This window comes from Nuphar pumila, chromosome 16 (assembly GCF_984573655.1).
Source record: "Nuphar pumila chromosome 16, dmNupPumi1.hap1.1, whole genome shotgun sequence".
In the NCBI taxonomy this organism is placed as follows: domain Eukaryota; kingdom Viridiplantae; phylum Streptophyta; class Magnoliopsida; order Nymphaeales; family Nymphaeaceae; genus Nuphar; species Nuphar pumila.
In genome coordinates this window covers 74,418,788-74,437,136 of record NC_143264.1, presented here as the reverse complement: position 1 = coordinate 74,437,136, position 18,349 = coordinate 74,418,788, and positions in this window count along the sequence as shown.

Genomic DNA, 18,349 nt, shown 5'->3' with positions numbered 1-18,349 from the left:
TTCCAATGTTGTCAGTATCAGCTTAAGCCCTAAAACAATTTTCAAAACTAATTCAGAGAATCAGCCGATTGCAATTCTAAACTAAATCTGCCAATCTTTTACCAGCAGATGACATGTGCCACAAAATTTATTATAATAATATTAACAATATTAAAACGTTGACAATATATTAAATCATTTTTATTGAATTTTATAATTTATGTTGTTCATGTAGGTGTTATTTTTATGGTTAATCATGAAATTTGAAAATGCAATAATGTTGCATACATCAAAGGTTTAGACACGAGTATGGACTTTGTAATTTATGCAGGAATGTTGCATACATGGGTAAGGGACCGAACGAAATTGGCATCGACGTGGGTGGAGAGTGCAAGTGATGCGATTGAGTAGGATCGGGGGAATTTAGGAGGCATATTCTGTCGCATTTTGTGTGGACCAGAAGGTTCGACAAGCATGGAGCGCATTCGGCCCCTTCCTGTGTCTGTCTTGGCATGTTGATGGAGCGCTCCTATGTCCGCTTTTGGGAGCACGCGGTGTGCATGAAAAGAACCCCTCCATACGACATGTCTCTGAACCAGGTGGATCTATTGATGATATTCATATCCAATTACCACCTAAATCGCAACGGTGTGTAATTTTTGTTAGACTAACGCAAATGTCTAATGGGCTAGGTTTTGGTGAAGACGTTTCTAGTTTATGTCAAGATCATATTCTATCTTGATTTAGACATTTGGATCTTTCTTTTATATTTGGATATTGGGTCATTGTTTATGATGTATATCTTTAAGATAAGTTTGATTTTTTGGGGAAATTATCATGTTTTGTTCTGAATTAAGAAACTCTTATTTAAAAGTAGAGAGAATTGAGAGTTTAGAGGTCAAAATTGAGATTCAGTTATTTAACTATCCTTTATTTCTTGGTTTTCTAGATAAAATTACATATTTCTTAGACTAATCATAGCAGTGGACATTTCAGACTGCATGTCTACCCATCTTAGCACAAGTGCAACAAGTGAAGAATGACAGATTCGGTAATTAAAAGTTTCATCTTAAATGGAATGAACAGAGGTTTTAAATGTGGGTAGTTATGTTTTAACTCGAGGCATTTTTTTATTGCTAGGCTTTTGCTTCAAATTAAGTGATAAATACGGTAATTTTTTATTTTGATTGTGCATCTAATTATTCAAATAACGGTAGCAATGATCATGTTGACAATTATACCATGTTGGTTGATGATGACTTAGAAATAATAAAAAATGATCAAGACATTGATGGCATGGGGTAATTAATGGTGGATACAAATAATGCACAAATGGTAATTGGAAAGTTGAACCCTTGTATAAGTCATACCAATATTTATTGGACAGTAAAATTATTTTTATTTTTATACTAATGAGATGTGCTTGAATATGTTATCATTTAATAAATTCTCATACAATGAAAAAACAATTGAAGACAATTAAAAATAGGCATCTTAGTTAACAAAAAAATTAATAATCGATAATCTTTTTAGTAGCTAACAATAAGCTCAAATGATGGAGAAATTAATGTCGGCCAACGGTTTAAAGCATTGTCCTGAGTTTTTTAAAAATTGTGATCAAGAATAATTATAAAACAAAATTCATGAGGAGATGCAATAATAGAGTGATCCTCGTATACACGACAAAAATTCACATACTACAGGTGATTGCCTTTGTAAGATCCAGTGCACAAAGATATACGGAGTTGCGTTATTTAAAGTGAAGAAATATGAAAGAGAGCATATATGTGATGGATCATTGAATAACCTTTTAGTAAAAAAAAGTGCATATCGCATGTATTGTAGATGTTATTCACAAACTCATACACGATAACCTCGCAAGGAAGGTATGGAGATTAGTTATAAACAAGCATGATGTGAACACTAATGCATGAATGAAGAACTATATGGTTCATATAAATAGTCTTTTAAGATGTGTCCTAACGAGAAACCTATGAACAATATAGATCAGTGTGACTGATAACAAAGATTTATTTAAGTATATGTTTATATCCTTTCATCCATGCATCGATGGCTTTTTAAAATGGTGCATACAGTTTTTGTGATAAATGATATATTCCTAAACAAAAAATACATGAGTATTTTATTGCCATCTCATAGTATTGATTATTATGGTGAGATCTTTATAGCAGTGTTTGTAATTATATAAGAAGTTCAAGAAGTCATGGACTTAGTTTTTTGATCTTTGAAGTATTAATTCATACACTTTGACGAGTTTGAAGAGATAACATAATTGAATATTATCTCATATAGGCACCTATGGCTAAAGTATGTCATCCCTAACACCTTTTATAGATGTCATGTTGGATATTGCATAAAAACTTGTCAAAGAATTCTTTTATGAATTTTGATTCACCACTTTGGTAGAGTTCAACTCAAACAACCATGAAACCATAATGCACATATTTTCTTGAAAAAAATCAAAAGCAAGATATAATCGCATATGATTAAATTGTTACCGATATGGAACTACAATATTGGGTTACATCTCACTTTTCAAAAAAAAATATGGGTGCTTGACATCTAATATAACAAGGTATTTTAATTATTGGATTATCCTCATATGTGTCAAGCCCTTAGTTTTTTTTTTATGGGGAGACTTTATCTCATGTTGATGACAATGTTTGAGAAAACAAAGAATATTAAACAAAAAATGTTGGACATTGTTATGCCCGAGGTAAAAAAAAAGGTAGGGGCACTAAAGATAAAACACAATTATGTGTGGTTGACATATATTGTCACCGACATATGTACGAGACATGCGATCGGTCTCATGGTTACAATGTTGATATTGAGAAGAGAGGATGCTCTTGTGAACAATGGCAGGTGAGTCAGGTTCCATGCTAACATATGATTGCATTTATTTTGCATGAGGGCAATCTACCGGATGATTACCGTGATGAGTACTTTAAAGTTGAATTGTATCTATGTGCATATCATATATTTACATTTATTTCAATGCAGGATAATGTCTCACACAATGCTTTATTGACTTTTATTTCAATCTATCTACTAAAGGTGGCACTTAAACCATGTCGACTTAAGGTAAACAAATGAAAAATAACATCAAAGGATGTTGTGTTATACAAGTGCAGTATATATGTTGAGGTTGGCTACAACAAGCGAAAACACGCATAAAAGTATATTTGAGTACCTCTTGTTGCAAAATGAGTGTGTTTATATGTGATTTTCTATGCATATATTTGTTAATAAATGGTGAAGCACATTGCTTCTATATATTTATCGACCCTTATGTCTTATTTGTATATCTTAGTTTTTTTGTGATATGTCGCTTAAAGAAAAATGTAACAATAGAAAATAAAAAAAAATCCTCACTCTTAGGCACAAATTCAGTTGTGGTAAGATATATAATAAAACAAGTTATATGTATATACAATTAGCGATACTATATAAACGTGTTAATATTCATTTGCAATTGACCATGAAAACATGTTGAAGATAATTAGCTACATGGACATGTTGTTGAGCCACTTGAGCATTGTTTTTAAATGAACACTTTGTTGACCAAATGTTTGTTTTTTTTTATATGAACTAATTGAATATAACATGAATATATCACATATGTTAATTATGTAACATCTAGAAATATTCATACAAATAATGATTCATAATCATGCATGAGACATGATAGAAGAAATCCAACTACCAAAGATCATTTATCTAATCTCCTATTTCTTAGTGAGTCTCGAAAGTGATAGTCCATTTATTTTTCTATCGATTAAGACAAACTAATTGCTTAACATTATTCACAACAAATGGTTAAAAGTGAGACTCAACGAGACATGACTCGTTCTTTATTAAAGAACATCAACTGGCTATATGTTTTTGAAGAATGTGTGATAAAGTATTCAATGAACAACATTGCATACTTACATTTATATTTAAAAATAACATATACAATGTGTGCATATATCTTTAACTTGATTTATGTTGCAGATCTTAATTCTATTTAACTGAATCAATTATCACCAAGTTCTTTGGGAGATGGATATGAATGCAAGGAAGTTCAATTCGTATAATTTCACGAGGAGCACAACATTTGCAAATGATAACATCATATTTTTTATACAAATTTATTACTTATTCAATAATACATTTAACTTGTTCTCATATTAGGTAGAATTAATGTTGGGTTGTCATTCTTGTGGATGGCATTCTTTAACAAAAAACAGGTAATTACTTTGCACATTCTTATTAACTCAATACCTATATATACATGTTAACTTTATATATGATTATTGTGATATATTTATCTTAACGTACATATAGTAGTTTGACAAAAACATTATTTCACAAAATAATTGTTTCATGTCAATGTTTCCAAAAATATTTAATTCATGCAAAAAATCAAAAAATAATTGATTCAACTGTCAAAGAATAGCTCACTAATGATGATGTCCAGGACACTAAAGAATCTGTTGATGAAGTGTCACCGTGCGATAGAGAGCAAGCAATAGTGTTAGAGAATAGTCACCAAAAAATTTTTCCAAAGAAAAGACAGTTGGGGAATAATGGGTTGGGGACCACAAAAACCTTTGTTTATTTCAAAATAGCCTCAAAATGTAAACCATCACTTTTGAAAAAATAAAAAGTCACATTTAATATGCGTACAGAGATTCACAAAAACATAAAAAAAAATTGCATTAAAGTCTTGAGATAATTTGAGAATCTCATGTTGAATATGTGAATGCTTGGAAAACCCGTAAATGAGGTCAAAAGATCCGCATATACAGAGGATGATCGTGAATCATCTTGCGAACATGACGAGGACATCCGCAAATGAGTAACAACATTCACAACAAGTATTTGTAAATGTCAGTATACATTTCCAGACATACATGAGGAGTATTTAGTTAAAGGAGGTTCATAGGGTTTTTTCGTGAAGGTCATCATGTATTTGCTAAGGTTGTATTGTATTTGTGTGGGTTGAATCAAAGTGCAAACGTTAGGAACATTCGCAGTAGGTGGCTGCGAACATCAGCATATATTTGTAGATCTCCTTGAGAAATATTTACTTAAGGTATGTTCGTAAGGTATCTTCGTGAAAGTCGCACTATATTTGCAAAGGTAGTTTTATCTTCGTGAATCTCTGCACATGATCTCCTTTTTATTGAAGGGTGTGATATTCTTACAACACACCTATATATTGCATGAACCACAATAGGTTCTTATATGCTAAGGGCAAAAATATCATAAAAAAGTCAAAAATATGTGATTTTGGATATAGGAGGATTTTTTCAAATTGATAAGTATTTTGAGAAGTGAGCGATTTTGCAAGAGCATTACAATAATTTCCTGTCATTATTCTATGGGTACTAATTTGGTGCACCTTCTTAACGTGTGTATATCTATCCACTGCGCAGAGATGAATATCATTTCATAATTGATATTTTATGTAGTATACCAATTTTATAAATCAAATATCTAAAAAGATGAACTCTCCAGTGTCTTAATTTTCATAAAAAAAACATGTATTGGTGTCTCGTATGTCTGCATTGGGCCCATATCCACATGACTTAGGATAGAAGTACATATTGCACCTTGATGTAGGAGCCAACACATTCCCCTCCAATGCACAAAGCCCTACACCAGAGGACCTAGGCTTGCACACCCATGAGGCCTTGTCTGGACAATCAAACAAAGTAGCTGAACTGAAAGGAATGCTCGAAATGGACCCTTGGACCCACAACACACTGATAATAGGGTCGGAGATTGGGCCCCTTGATGTTCTGGCATCGTCACAGCCTGTTGTGTTCATCACTCAAAAAAGGTGGGATCTACCATAAAGATGTCGGAGATGTCATCATCGGCTGCACTGAACCTGCATGAAGGCCACTAACAATGATAGACATCCGACCAATGGCAAATTGGCAGATCAAACTGATATGTTTTATAACATATCATTACAAGTCTATAAGGTAGATAGACATGTTCGACAAGCCATGGTTTGATTCATAAATAACTTGTTCAACAAACCTAACATGAACAAAAGGTGTTCAGCTTCCAAGCAGGTTATATGTCCCCCCCCCCCGAAACACACGGGTGCGTGTTCTCAGGTCTGAATGAGCATCATGTATGTAAGCACATGGGGCTTGTTTCCCTGTGTGTGTCTGCATCACTTAGCATCGAAGTATGATGTGTATGCAAAGACTTAAGTACTCTTTCAGCCATTAGCACCAAGAAACGATGGTTCGAGTAAAGGACAAAATGTCCTCCTGCCAAAAGAGAGAAAGGGTTAAAATCATCATCATTTTCACCCTAAGGAGTAAACTCCTCTGGTTTAATAGGAGCTCCTCGCAATATGTCACCCTAAATGTTTCAGATCACCCTTTGACGATACACCATCTGCTGTAACAGGAGCTCTTTTTGATGACGTAGCATTTATCGTCGTCTGCGATCGTCGGAGCACCCTTTGTCATCGTCTGCTACCGTCGAAGCACTCTTTGTCGTCTTCTACTACCATTGAAGCATAGTCGGAGCACTGTTGCCACCATCGGTTGCATCTACCTTCTAGGTGTTTCTCCTCCACTGTCAGATTAGCAAAACTTGTGTCGTAGAAGGTGAGTTTTGTGTAAGTTTTTGTTATGTAAACAAATCGATATGTAAATCTGAATGCTAAATCTTACAAGTGGTTGTACTATACATGCTAAATAACACCTATTTTCATACTGAAACAAGAGTCGTGAAAGGCAACGATATGTACTTATGAAGGCTAAATTTCTACAACGATTTGTAAGTTTGAAATTAACAAAGAGTTATATATTTGTTCGATGCCGCAACAATTTATATGTTTGAAGCAGTAGCGATTTATGATTCATGATTTATATATTTAAAACAGCAACGATTTATACATTTAATGCAGTAGCGATTTATGATTTACAATGATATATACTTATGAAGGGTTCGATTTCTACAACGATTTATATGTTTGAAGGAGCGCTTTGTACGTTCGATGCGACAATGATTTATACTTTGAAGCAGTAGTCATGTGTATTTATGATTTATGAAGTTACCACAATTTGTACTTAAGTTTGCTAAATCGTACTATGATGTTTACTTAGAAAGCTAAAACATTACAACGATATATACTTATAAAGGGTGTGATTTGTACAACGATTTATACGTTTGAAGCATCAACAATTTATATGTTTGATGCAGTAGCGATGTGTAATTATAAAGTTACCTCGATTCGTACTTAATTTTGCTAAATCGTACTACGATGTTTATTTATGAAGCCAAATATTATGACGGCTTATAATGTTGGTGATTGTTTACGAATGTGATAATTTGTAATACTATATACTTGGAAAAGCGGTTGTAATATACAATGATAGCAATTAAATTTATGTGTTGTGCAAGTTAGCAATGACTACAATTCGTAAGACAAGAAAGCCTTCGCCGTTTGAGGGGATGACTTTTGGAGAAATCATCTGCCAATACGATATATGTGAGGGTTATGTAAAGAACATTGAGAATGAAAAAGATAGGAACAAATTGTTGAATATTTATTATGCGGAGCCTGATCCTTCAGATATTGAAGATGAAAGGCAAACGAAGAAAAATCAAGACGAACTAAAGATGAAGAAGAAGAAGAAGAAGAAGAATGATGACGAAGAGAAAGAAAAGCAAAGGAAAAAGGAGGAGGATAATGAAAACTACGCGCACTTATGAGGCAAAAGGATTTCTTTTTGCCGACCATGCAAAACTAAATCTAGATGCACATCATTCTTTATGTTATTTCTCATGATCGTCAGTTGCATCACATTATACTATACATCGAGTTGTTATTTACCATGCCAATAAAAGAAATGACTTATCGTATATGTGTGTTGACAATAGCGATTCAAGAGACAACGATTTAATGACATCTACGACGCTGCAAAGCGATTTCAATTTTAATCGCTAAATGAACAACAATTTGAATACGCATATCGCCACCGCAATCGTGTAACAATGTAAATAGTATGTTAAATACAAATATCATACAAATCGACACTAGCAAACACATAGTATATTACAAATCGATATACATATTACATAATATATTACAAATCGATACGAAAATTTAGCATAATAGCTTACAAATCGATATTAACAAACAAAACAATATCTCGCAAATCGATAGTATGTTACTACAACCATGATTTGCGTTATACTATTCCAATATTTTCTATACAAAGGCAAATCATTGTTGCTTACATAGAAGTCATTGCTTAAATCGCAAACATCACAACCAGAATTCAGGTCTCACAAGGCATATCAATTTTTTACAACGAGCGGGATGTGAAACGATGTTTCTTTTATAAATGAATGACACATATTTTCATAACAAAGGCAAATCATTATGGCGATTTATGATTTACACATTTAAAGCAGCAACGATTTATACATTTAATGCAATAGAGATTTATGATTTATAAAGTTACCAAGATTTGTAATCAAGTTTGCTAAATTGTACAATGATGTTTAATGTTGAAGTCCAAATATTATAACTATATGTACTTATGAAGGGTGTGATATCTACATCAATTTGTACGTTTAAAGCATGAACCCTAAAACCCTTAATGCCTAAACCCTAAAACCTAAACCCTAAACCCTAAACCCTAAACCCTAAACCCTAAACCCTAAACCCTAACCCGAAACCCTAAACCTAAACCTAAACCCTAAATCCTAAACCCTAAACCCTAACCCTTAACCTAAACTCTAAACCCTAAACCCTTAATATCTTACTAAACCCTAACCCTAAATCCTTAATATCTTACTAAACCCTAAACCTTAACCCTAAACCCTTAATATCTTACTAAACCGTAATGCTAAATCATAAACCCTTAAAATATTACTAAACCCTAAACCCTTAACCTAAACCCTTAATATCTTACTAAATCATAACCCTAGACCCTAAACCCTAAACCCTAAACCCTTAATATCTTACTAAACCCTAACCCTAAACCCTTAACTAAATTCTAAACCCTTAATATCTTACTAAGCCCTAACCTTAATAGAAGGAATATCAAGGAAACGTTAATTACACTGTCATCTTTCTTATCTTATTCTTAATATTGATTTCATAAATTTATAAATCAACATGCAAACATACACTCACAAATCAGCATGCTCAACTCTTCATGGTCTACCACCCGTGACAACAATAGAACAATGCAATTAGAACCACAATACCAAATATGACTTTTGCAATGCAAAAAAAAGTACAACAATGAGCACACCGGTTCAAGGCATCTTACAGCCCATGATGATTCATCTTGATCATCTATTTCTTCATATGCAAAAATCTTAAGGAACATGCCAATGCATTCTGTTCATATCACATGTCTTTCGATGCACAATCATGAATGTCAATTTAGAGATGTGCATGAAATAATAATATTCACATATATATATATATATATTCATTATTACAACACATGCTTCCATATAATCATGCCAAATGCATGCTGCCATTCATAAACCAATTCCATTGAACATATGAACCAATACATGATTTTATTCATGAATTGTACAACTGAACATGTGAACACTCATGCAACTGATTACATGCAAGACATGATAATTTTAGGTCTTTACATGCATAAGAAACAACTATGCATTAATACCATGAACATGCATGTCATAAACAACCTAGACATGTGTTCAATGTCATATTCTGTTGCATGCATAAAACCAAGTGTAATCCAATCAACACATGCAAAGACTCATTTAATGCTCATTGCACACTTCTCTTCATTACACATACTTATGCCAATTACACACTTGCATTACATACACATATCCACATTACGGCATAATTTCTTTAAGTGTTCATATGCTTGCTAATGCATAAGTAAACAAGTAAAGAAAGTAAAGGAAATTAATGGCAGAAAACTAACTGCAAAACTAATCTATGCATGCAGAATATGACAGCTACAGAAAGCATGTAATAAAGACAAGTAAAAAACACAAGTCATATGAGTATCATCTGTCATTATCTCAATTTCTTAAATCTTTATTTAATTCATCCAAAGTCCTCATGTGACTTTCCTCTACCTTGAGATGTTGCATCGTTGTGTGCACCTACGAGTGTAGGTGATATAGGACTCGGGCCGCAGAGCACGAGCGGGATCCGTCGTGCAAGCTGTAAACAAATAAAAATGATTATTAAAATGCAGGAAGCGTTGATCGAGTTGGGGTCGACCCCACACAATGAAAGACGAAAGCGACGTGTGGGTCCTACCCGACTCACCCAAAAGCTGAGGTTACGTTGACTCCAAGATGATGTAACATAGGGTTTGAACTTGCAACATCCCGACACATGGTGGTGTGCACTAACTACACCTGCCCAAAAAGGGAAATCAGACAGAGGCATCGCCCTGCCTGCTGGACGAAAAAGAAAGGCGGCAGGGGGCGAGCCCCTGCCTGTCGTAAACTGAGAGGCGGTAGGGGGCAAGCCCCTGCCTGCCTAGAAACAGAAGGGCGGATAGGGGTAAGCCCCGGCCTGCCAGAAACATAGAGATGGCAGGGGCATCGCCCCTTCCTATCGGAAACCTAGAGGGGACAGGGGCTGCCTACCAGAAACCCACGGAGCGGCAAGGGGTGAGCCCTTGCCTGCCGACAACAGAAAATGAAACAAAGAGGGGGGGAAAGAGCGACAGGGGGGCGTCGACCTCTTGCTGAGGCCGACCTCCCGACGAACACAGAAGAAAAGGGGGAGAAGGGGAATGCACGACAGGGGTTGTCGGCCCTCCGGCAGTCCGAAAAGAAGAAGATAAAGAAGGAGAAGGAGAAGAAGGAAAAAAAGTAGACAAAGAGAAGAGAGGAAGGGCGTACCTTCGAGGTTGTCGATGATGGTGGCAGCGACGTCGATCGGATCAGAGGGAGGAGGCATCGAGGTTCGGTCATACACTAGGAGCGAGAAAGGAAGAGAGAAGGAGGAGGAGACTCGAGAGGGAGGGGAGGAGGAGCGTAGGGAGGTGAGAGCATCCCCTCCCCTTTTGTGCTCTTAAAGGCACGAGGGAGCGTCAAATCGGAAAACCCCAAAGGGGTTTCCATTCTTGCAGAGGGCAATGCGTGGAGGCTCGCGACTGCACGGGGTGAGAGACGACGAAAAGAAAGTTTTAAAGAAAAAACCTTTAGGGTTTTATCTGGACTCGGTTTGGGTCTAGGTCCCGTTCGGGTCAGGCCCGAATCCGACCCGTGTCCGGATCTTTTTTTTTTGTAAACGTGGGTTTTATATCCTACCTCTCTTAAAAGAATTTCGTTCATGAAATTTCATTTAAAGATTATCCACAAAGATCCTGCTCTCAGTTAATCAATGTTAATGAGGATGCACCACATGTGTGAGTGATCTCAAACACGTATGCTTTTAAAGTGATCAAAACAACTCATAATGAGTTTTTGATAAAGGTTTCAGTCGGACAAAATATATGTGTGATTTTCTTAATAAACTTTTGTTTCTTGAATGGGGTCTCTATATTTTATCATAATCAGGTTATCATTTGTTGTCCTTTTATTTCTAACAGACTCGTTGTCCGGAATAGCCTTAACTTATTCTCACCTCTCAAGATCTTGTGCGGCCAGCTATCATGAATTCGCTTAAGGTGTCATTCTCACAATGACCCCATCTTTTCTCAAAAGATTCAAGCATAACCTCTTATCAAGATCTAAGATCAATAAGGATCTAATTCTCTAATCATGCTACAACAAAAAGCCAAATCTATAAATTCATAAATGGCTATCTCCATCAACCTTAAAAGATCATCACAACTCACCATAACTTTTTACGTAATCAAAATTCACAAGATCCACGTCGCATCACCTGGTCTGGGAAATGTACGACCTCACAAGAAATTTTTGCCCTAGATGGTTTACCTAGTTTTGGACAATACACTTCCTCACAGGAATTTACTGTCTTTACGGTTACCCGCTCTTGGACAGTGTACTTCTGCACAGAGATCTATCGCTTTAGCCAGATTACCTGTTCTTGATCATACATACCCTCATAGAAACTCCTTTGAGAACAGGTCTTCAATAAGGTATCATATTTAGTGATGCATGCATTAAAACAAAGGACCGCTCTCAGGGTCGATAATCACTAATATGGGCACAAATATATATATACCAACAATATGCATCATATAACTTCACATGACACTCAAATCATAAAATCACACATTCCTTCAATAAGGTTCCACGAACCATAATCATATATTGAACTTAAACATTTATCTCATGCTTTCAATATTTTTTATCATGTGGCATTTCAATCACATCTTACAGAAGCATCTTATCTAAGGCATCATATCATTGCCCCCAGAAACATTGCATTTCAAAAAATAGAGCCTCAAAGCATGCATAAACAAAACATGAGTTCTCTGCACACGTGAACATGCCAATATCATAACACAAAGCAACTAAATATCAACATACATAACTTTTACGTAATTTGAGTTATGCACATAGAATTCAAATTTATATATCTCTAAGGCATTCAGATCATTGCATCATCTTCATAAGCATTCACAATTCTTACATCAAAATCACATTCGATTATATTCAGTGTGAAACACACACACATACTTCCTAAGTAATTTAGTTAGACATTCATGATACTCTTCAATCATGCTATACATGTATGATATACTTACTAAGACAATCATAATATGATAATTTGTAATAAAACTATATAGGCGTGATATATCATCTACCTAATAAATCAAAACTAATCATTTGTATACGTGAGGTGCCATTCACCTAAATGCTAATGTAAACATCACAATCATAAGAATCTCGGGGGCACAAAATTCATACGTGATTTCATTGATAAACTTTTGTTTAACAAAATCCGTACTGAAAAACAATAAGTCCTAACCCAAGACTATCTGAGTATCTATTCACTATTTTTTTTTACATAATCTGTCATGGTGAAATAGACACGGTCGGCCACTTCTCGTTGTGACTACCATTTGTTCAAGTAGATGGACAAAACAAGTATATTACTTTTAGTTCAAGTATGCAAATCAAGCTCAAAAGACTTACGGCGCGATGGGATGCTCGACGAACAAGATTCACCTCTTTCTTAACTGCTCTGATACCAAGTTATAATGCTCCAAAATTTCAACTTGTAAATTTTGAAATCATTTAGAGAAAACCTTTTAAAATCGACAGCAGAAGCCATTTTCTTTTAGAGAGAAAAACAAGTTGACAATTATGGGCACGTTAGCTTACGAACCAATCTTACTTAAAGAGAATAGTCAGGATACCAACAAAAAGAGGGTGATCTTGAGCCATGTTGCATCGCGCCATCAACTGTCTGCAAAGTCCTACTCGTCACATGCCCATGAAATTGGTCAGTTTCATAATAAACTGGTAGGTGCACAAATAGACAATGTAGAATAAATAAAGTAGGACATCACAAGATAAGCAATTTATTCTATTGAAAGTAGCAATAGCATTTGTAATTTGCAAAAAAATAAATCTAAGCATTGAAGACATTTTACATGCATTAAGAAACAACTTATACATTTACCAACATTTAATAGTTAAGGGAATAAATAAATATGCAAGAGTATGCATGAGTTCAATGCACATGTATGAGCACATTATTATCTTTAGTGATGTCTTCTTTTTCTATATGCATGTTCCTATTAAATGCATACAATTTAAGTTTTTCTTTTTAATTATCGTTGCTAGCGGATACACTAAACGGGTAAAATCCTCGAGGTCAAGTTAGGTTTTTAGTGTAGCTTAGCATACAAGTTGTATTTTATTACTGGGTTTCAAAATTAGCCCTCGACAAATATCAGGAAACAACACCATCTATCGGAACATTGGACATCAGCATCTAATGTCGGTGACATCATGAAAATCAGCATCCACTAGCATCACTTTATTGGTATACCAAAACAACATCTGTGTCTACACACCACCCCCAGGCAAAGTGACAGACTCTCCTCAAAATTGTGACCAAGAGAAGAACATTATTATCGGATTCAAGAGCAACAACAACGCACACAGAGTTTTAGTATCATCACGGTCCCCAAACTGCTAAGTCCAAAATTATCTTTTCATAGAATGACACTGTCCTCTTTATTATCTTATTGTTAATATTAATTCCATAAATTTGCAAATCAACATGCAAACATAAGCTCGCAAATCAGCATGTGCAACTCTTCATGGTCTACCACTCGTGGCAACAATAGAACAGTGCAATTAGAACCACAATACCAAATATAACTTTTGCAATGCAAAAAATAAGTACAACAATGAGCACACCGGCTCAAGGCATCTCACAGCCCATAATGATCCATCTTGATAATCTATTTTTTCATATGCAAAAATCTTAAGGAACATGCTAATGCATTCTGTTCATATCACATGCCTTTCGATGCACAATCATGAATGTCAATTTAGAGATATACATGAAATAATAATATTCATATACATGTATTCATTATTACAATGCATGCTTCCATATAATCATTCCAAATGCATGCTTCCATTCATGAACCAATTCAATTAAACATATGAACCAATGCATGATTTTATTTATGAATCGTACAATTAAACATGTGAACACTCATGCCACTGATTATATGCAAGACATGATAATTTTAGGTCTTTACATGCATAAGAAACAACTATGCATTAATACCATGAACATACATGTCATAAATAGTCTACACATGTGTGCAATGTCATATTCTGTTGCATGCATAAAACCAAGTGTAATCCAATTAACACATGCAAACACTCATTTAATGCTCATTGCACACTTCTCTTCATTACGTATACTTATGTCAATTGCACACTTGCATTACATACACACATCCACATTAAGGCATAATTTCTTTAAGTGTTCATATACTTGCCAATGCATAAGTAAACAAGTAAAGCAAGTTTAATGGCAGAAAACTAACTGTAGAACTAATCTATGCATGCAAAATATGACAACTACAGAAAGCATGTAATAAAGACAAGTAAAAAACACAACTCATATGAGTATCATCTGTCATTATCTCAATTTTCTAAATCTTTATTTAATTCATCCAAAGTTCTCGTGCGACTTTTCTCTACCTCAAGATGTTGCGTCGTTGTGTGTGCCTATGAGTGTAGGTGATGTAGGACTCAGGCCGTAGGGCACAAGCGGGATCCGTTGTGCAAGCTGTAAACAAATAAAAATGATTATTAAAATGCAGGAAGCGTTGATCGAGTTGGGGTCGACCCCACACAATGAAAGATGGAGGCAACATGTTTGGGTCCTACCTGACTCACCCAAAAGTTGAGGTTACGTTGACTCAAAGACGACATAACATAGGGTTTTGAACTTGCAACATCCTGACACATGGTAGCGTGCACTAACTGCTCCTGCCCAAAAAGGGAAATCAGGCAGAGGCATCGCCTCTGCCTACTGTCTGGAAAAGAAAGGCGACAGGGGTATGTTCCTGCCTGTCGTAAACAGAGAGGCGGCAGGGGGGAGCCCCTGCTTGCCCAGAAACAGAAGGGCTGACAGAGGTAAGCCCCTGCCTGCCGGAAACATAGAGATGACAGGGGCTCTACCAGAAATCCATGGTGCGGCAGTGGGTGAGCCCATGCCCGCCGACAATAGAAAATGAAACAGAGAGGGGGGGAAAGAGTGCGTGACAGGGGGTCGTCGGCCTCCTGCCTCCTGCCGAGGCCAGCCTCCCGACGAACATAGAAGAAAAGGGGGAGCAGAGGAAGGCACGACAGGGGCTGCCGGGGGGCAACGACATCGATCGAACTTTTTTCAATTGATCGATCGGGCAGCGACAGCGACATCGATCAGAAGAAAAGAGGAAGACGAAGAAGGAGGAGAAGGAAAAAAAGAAGATGACAGAGAGAAGCGAGGAAGGGCGTACCTTTGAGGTCGTTGGCGATGGTGGCAGCGACATTGATCGGACTAGAGGGAGGAGGCGTCGGGGTTCGGTTATACGCTAGGAGCGAGAGAGGATGAGAGAAGGAGGAGAAGACTCGAGAGAGAGGGGAGGAGGAGTATAGGGAGGTGAGGGCGTCCCCTCCCCTTTCGTGCTCTTAAAGGCACGAGGGAGCGCCGAATCAGGAAACCCCAAAGGAGTTTCCATTCTTGCAGAGGGGAATGCACAGAGGCTCGCGGCTCCACGGGGAGAGAGACGGCGAAAAAAAAGTTTTAAAGGAAAAACCCTTAGGGTTTTATTTGGACTCGGTTCGGGTTCAGGTCCCGTCCGGGTTGGGCCCGAATCCGACCCGGGTCTGGATCTTTTTTTTTTTTGTAAACATGGGTTTTACACATCGTCATCCTCTAGCCCTGTATTTCCACATTCTCTCAGTGCCCCTGAACACAAGATTGGCGAAACTTCTTGAAAATTGTGGTTTACCTGAAGATTAAGTGAAAACTCTGTGTTGATTATCAAAGTAAAGAAAAATAGCGCCTCGAATACAATTGAAGTTCTGTATTGCTGCTTGTATATTCATATATATGTATTTTGTATCAGTCTTCTGTTTACATTGTACTTAGTAATGGGCTTTTAAGGTTTGCATATTCTCTTGCTCGTTATGTGATGTGATTTCTTGAAAGGTAAGCCTTCTCTATGCGCGCCTCGGTACTCGGAAGAACTGTAAGGGACAAAATGGATCTGAATGATATTTATTTGCAACAAGAATATCACTATTAAGTTGAGAACTTTCATGCTCTGATATTATTACAGTTGATGCAAAAGACATCTAAATGCTTTGGGGGCATGTCATGTGCTACAATTCACAGGGTTGTGTTTAGATTATCAGATCAGAATTGGTGGAATCAGACTCCAATTCTATTAAAATTCTCTTTTATGCATTTCTTTTTACGGAAACTTCGATGCTGTGGATTCCAATTCCACACGATTCCATCAATTCAAACACACAATTAGTGGTAAGCAGCTAGCTTGATTTTATCGGCAATGTGAGGTTTGAAAGAGGTGGAGTTTCACGTGAAGCATGGAGCCCTCCCTGAAAAAATAAGTCCCAATGCACAACCACGTAGGTGAGGCTGGTAAAAGAACGGAGCGACTCATAGTTTAGCTCGTCTAAAGCTCGTTTGTGTTCGGCTCATTTAGCTAATGAGCCGCTCATGAGCTGACTTGACATACCTTACCGCGAATAGTGCATGTTTGTCTCAGCTACACTCGTTTGGCTTATCATCTTAACAAGCCATTTATGAGTTGTTCGCCTTGTCTAATGCTCATAAACCCGTTTGAGCTTGGTTGCTCGTTTAGGTTTGAATGCTTGCATCATAACGAGTCATTTACGAGTTGTTTGGCTCGTCTAATGCTCGCAAACTTTTTCAAGCTTGGTTGCGCGTTTAGGTTCATATGCGTGCATCTTAACGAGCTGTTCAGCTCATCTAATGCTCTCAAACTCTTTCGAACTCGATCAACTTATCTAATGCTCTCAAACTCTTTCAAACTCGGTTGCTCGTTTAGTTGTATGCTCACATTAAAATATATTTTGAAAAATTCTGACTTATTGAAAATATATTTTAAAAAGTTTACAATCACTACAAAAAATAAAAAATTGTTTTAAAATCTTGACTCACTAAAAAATATTTAAAATTTTTATTTAGCGTAAAGAAATATCTTAAAAATCCTGACTTTTAAATTTTTTTTTTTTAATGATCCAAGTTCACTTAAAAATTCATTCATTGCAAAAAATATTCTAAAAAATCCAAACTTTGAAAAAATCTGGACTCTAAAAAAGTACTTTCACAAATTAATTTTCTGTAAACAAATATTTTAAAAAGTTATGAATCATTGAAATAATATTTTTAAAATTCATACTTGTTAGAAAAATTCATTTAGTTCAAAGGAATATTTTAAGAAATCTTGACTCAATGAAAATCTAAACTCTTTGAAACAATTGGTTTAAAAAATCATTTACCGGGGAAAAAATCAACTTTTGGATAATTTGAGTATGCCATATGAGCATGTTTCTATAAGGTTTCAAAATTTTCATAAATTTTAATGTTGATAAGTCATAAAATCAAATTTTTTTATTATGAGTAAGATTTGATTTTTAAAACATGACTTAAAACATTCAAAATCAATGGGTAATCCATAATAGTAGGGTAGAGTCATCGACATTCAAGCCCTTTTGGGGCCCACTAACCTGGTACCCATTTTGGAGAACTTCATCATTAAAAAAAATCTAAAATTAGCATTGTGCGCAACATGTGAATAATAGAAGGAACCAATTTTGCTATATATATGAAAATTATTAAGATCGCAACTATAAAATAGTATAAGACTCATCGGCGGTGACCTTAATG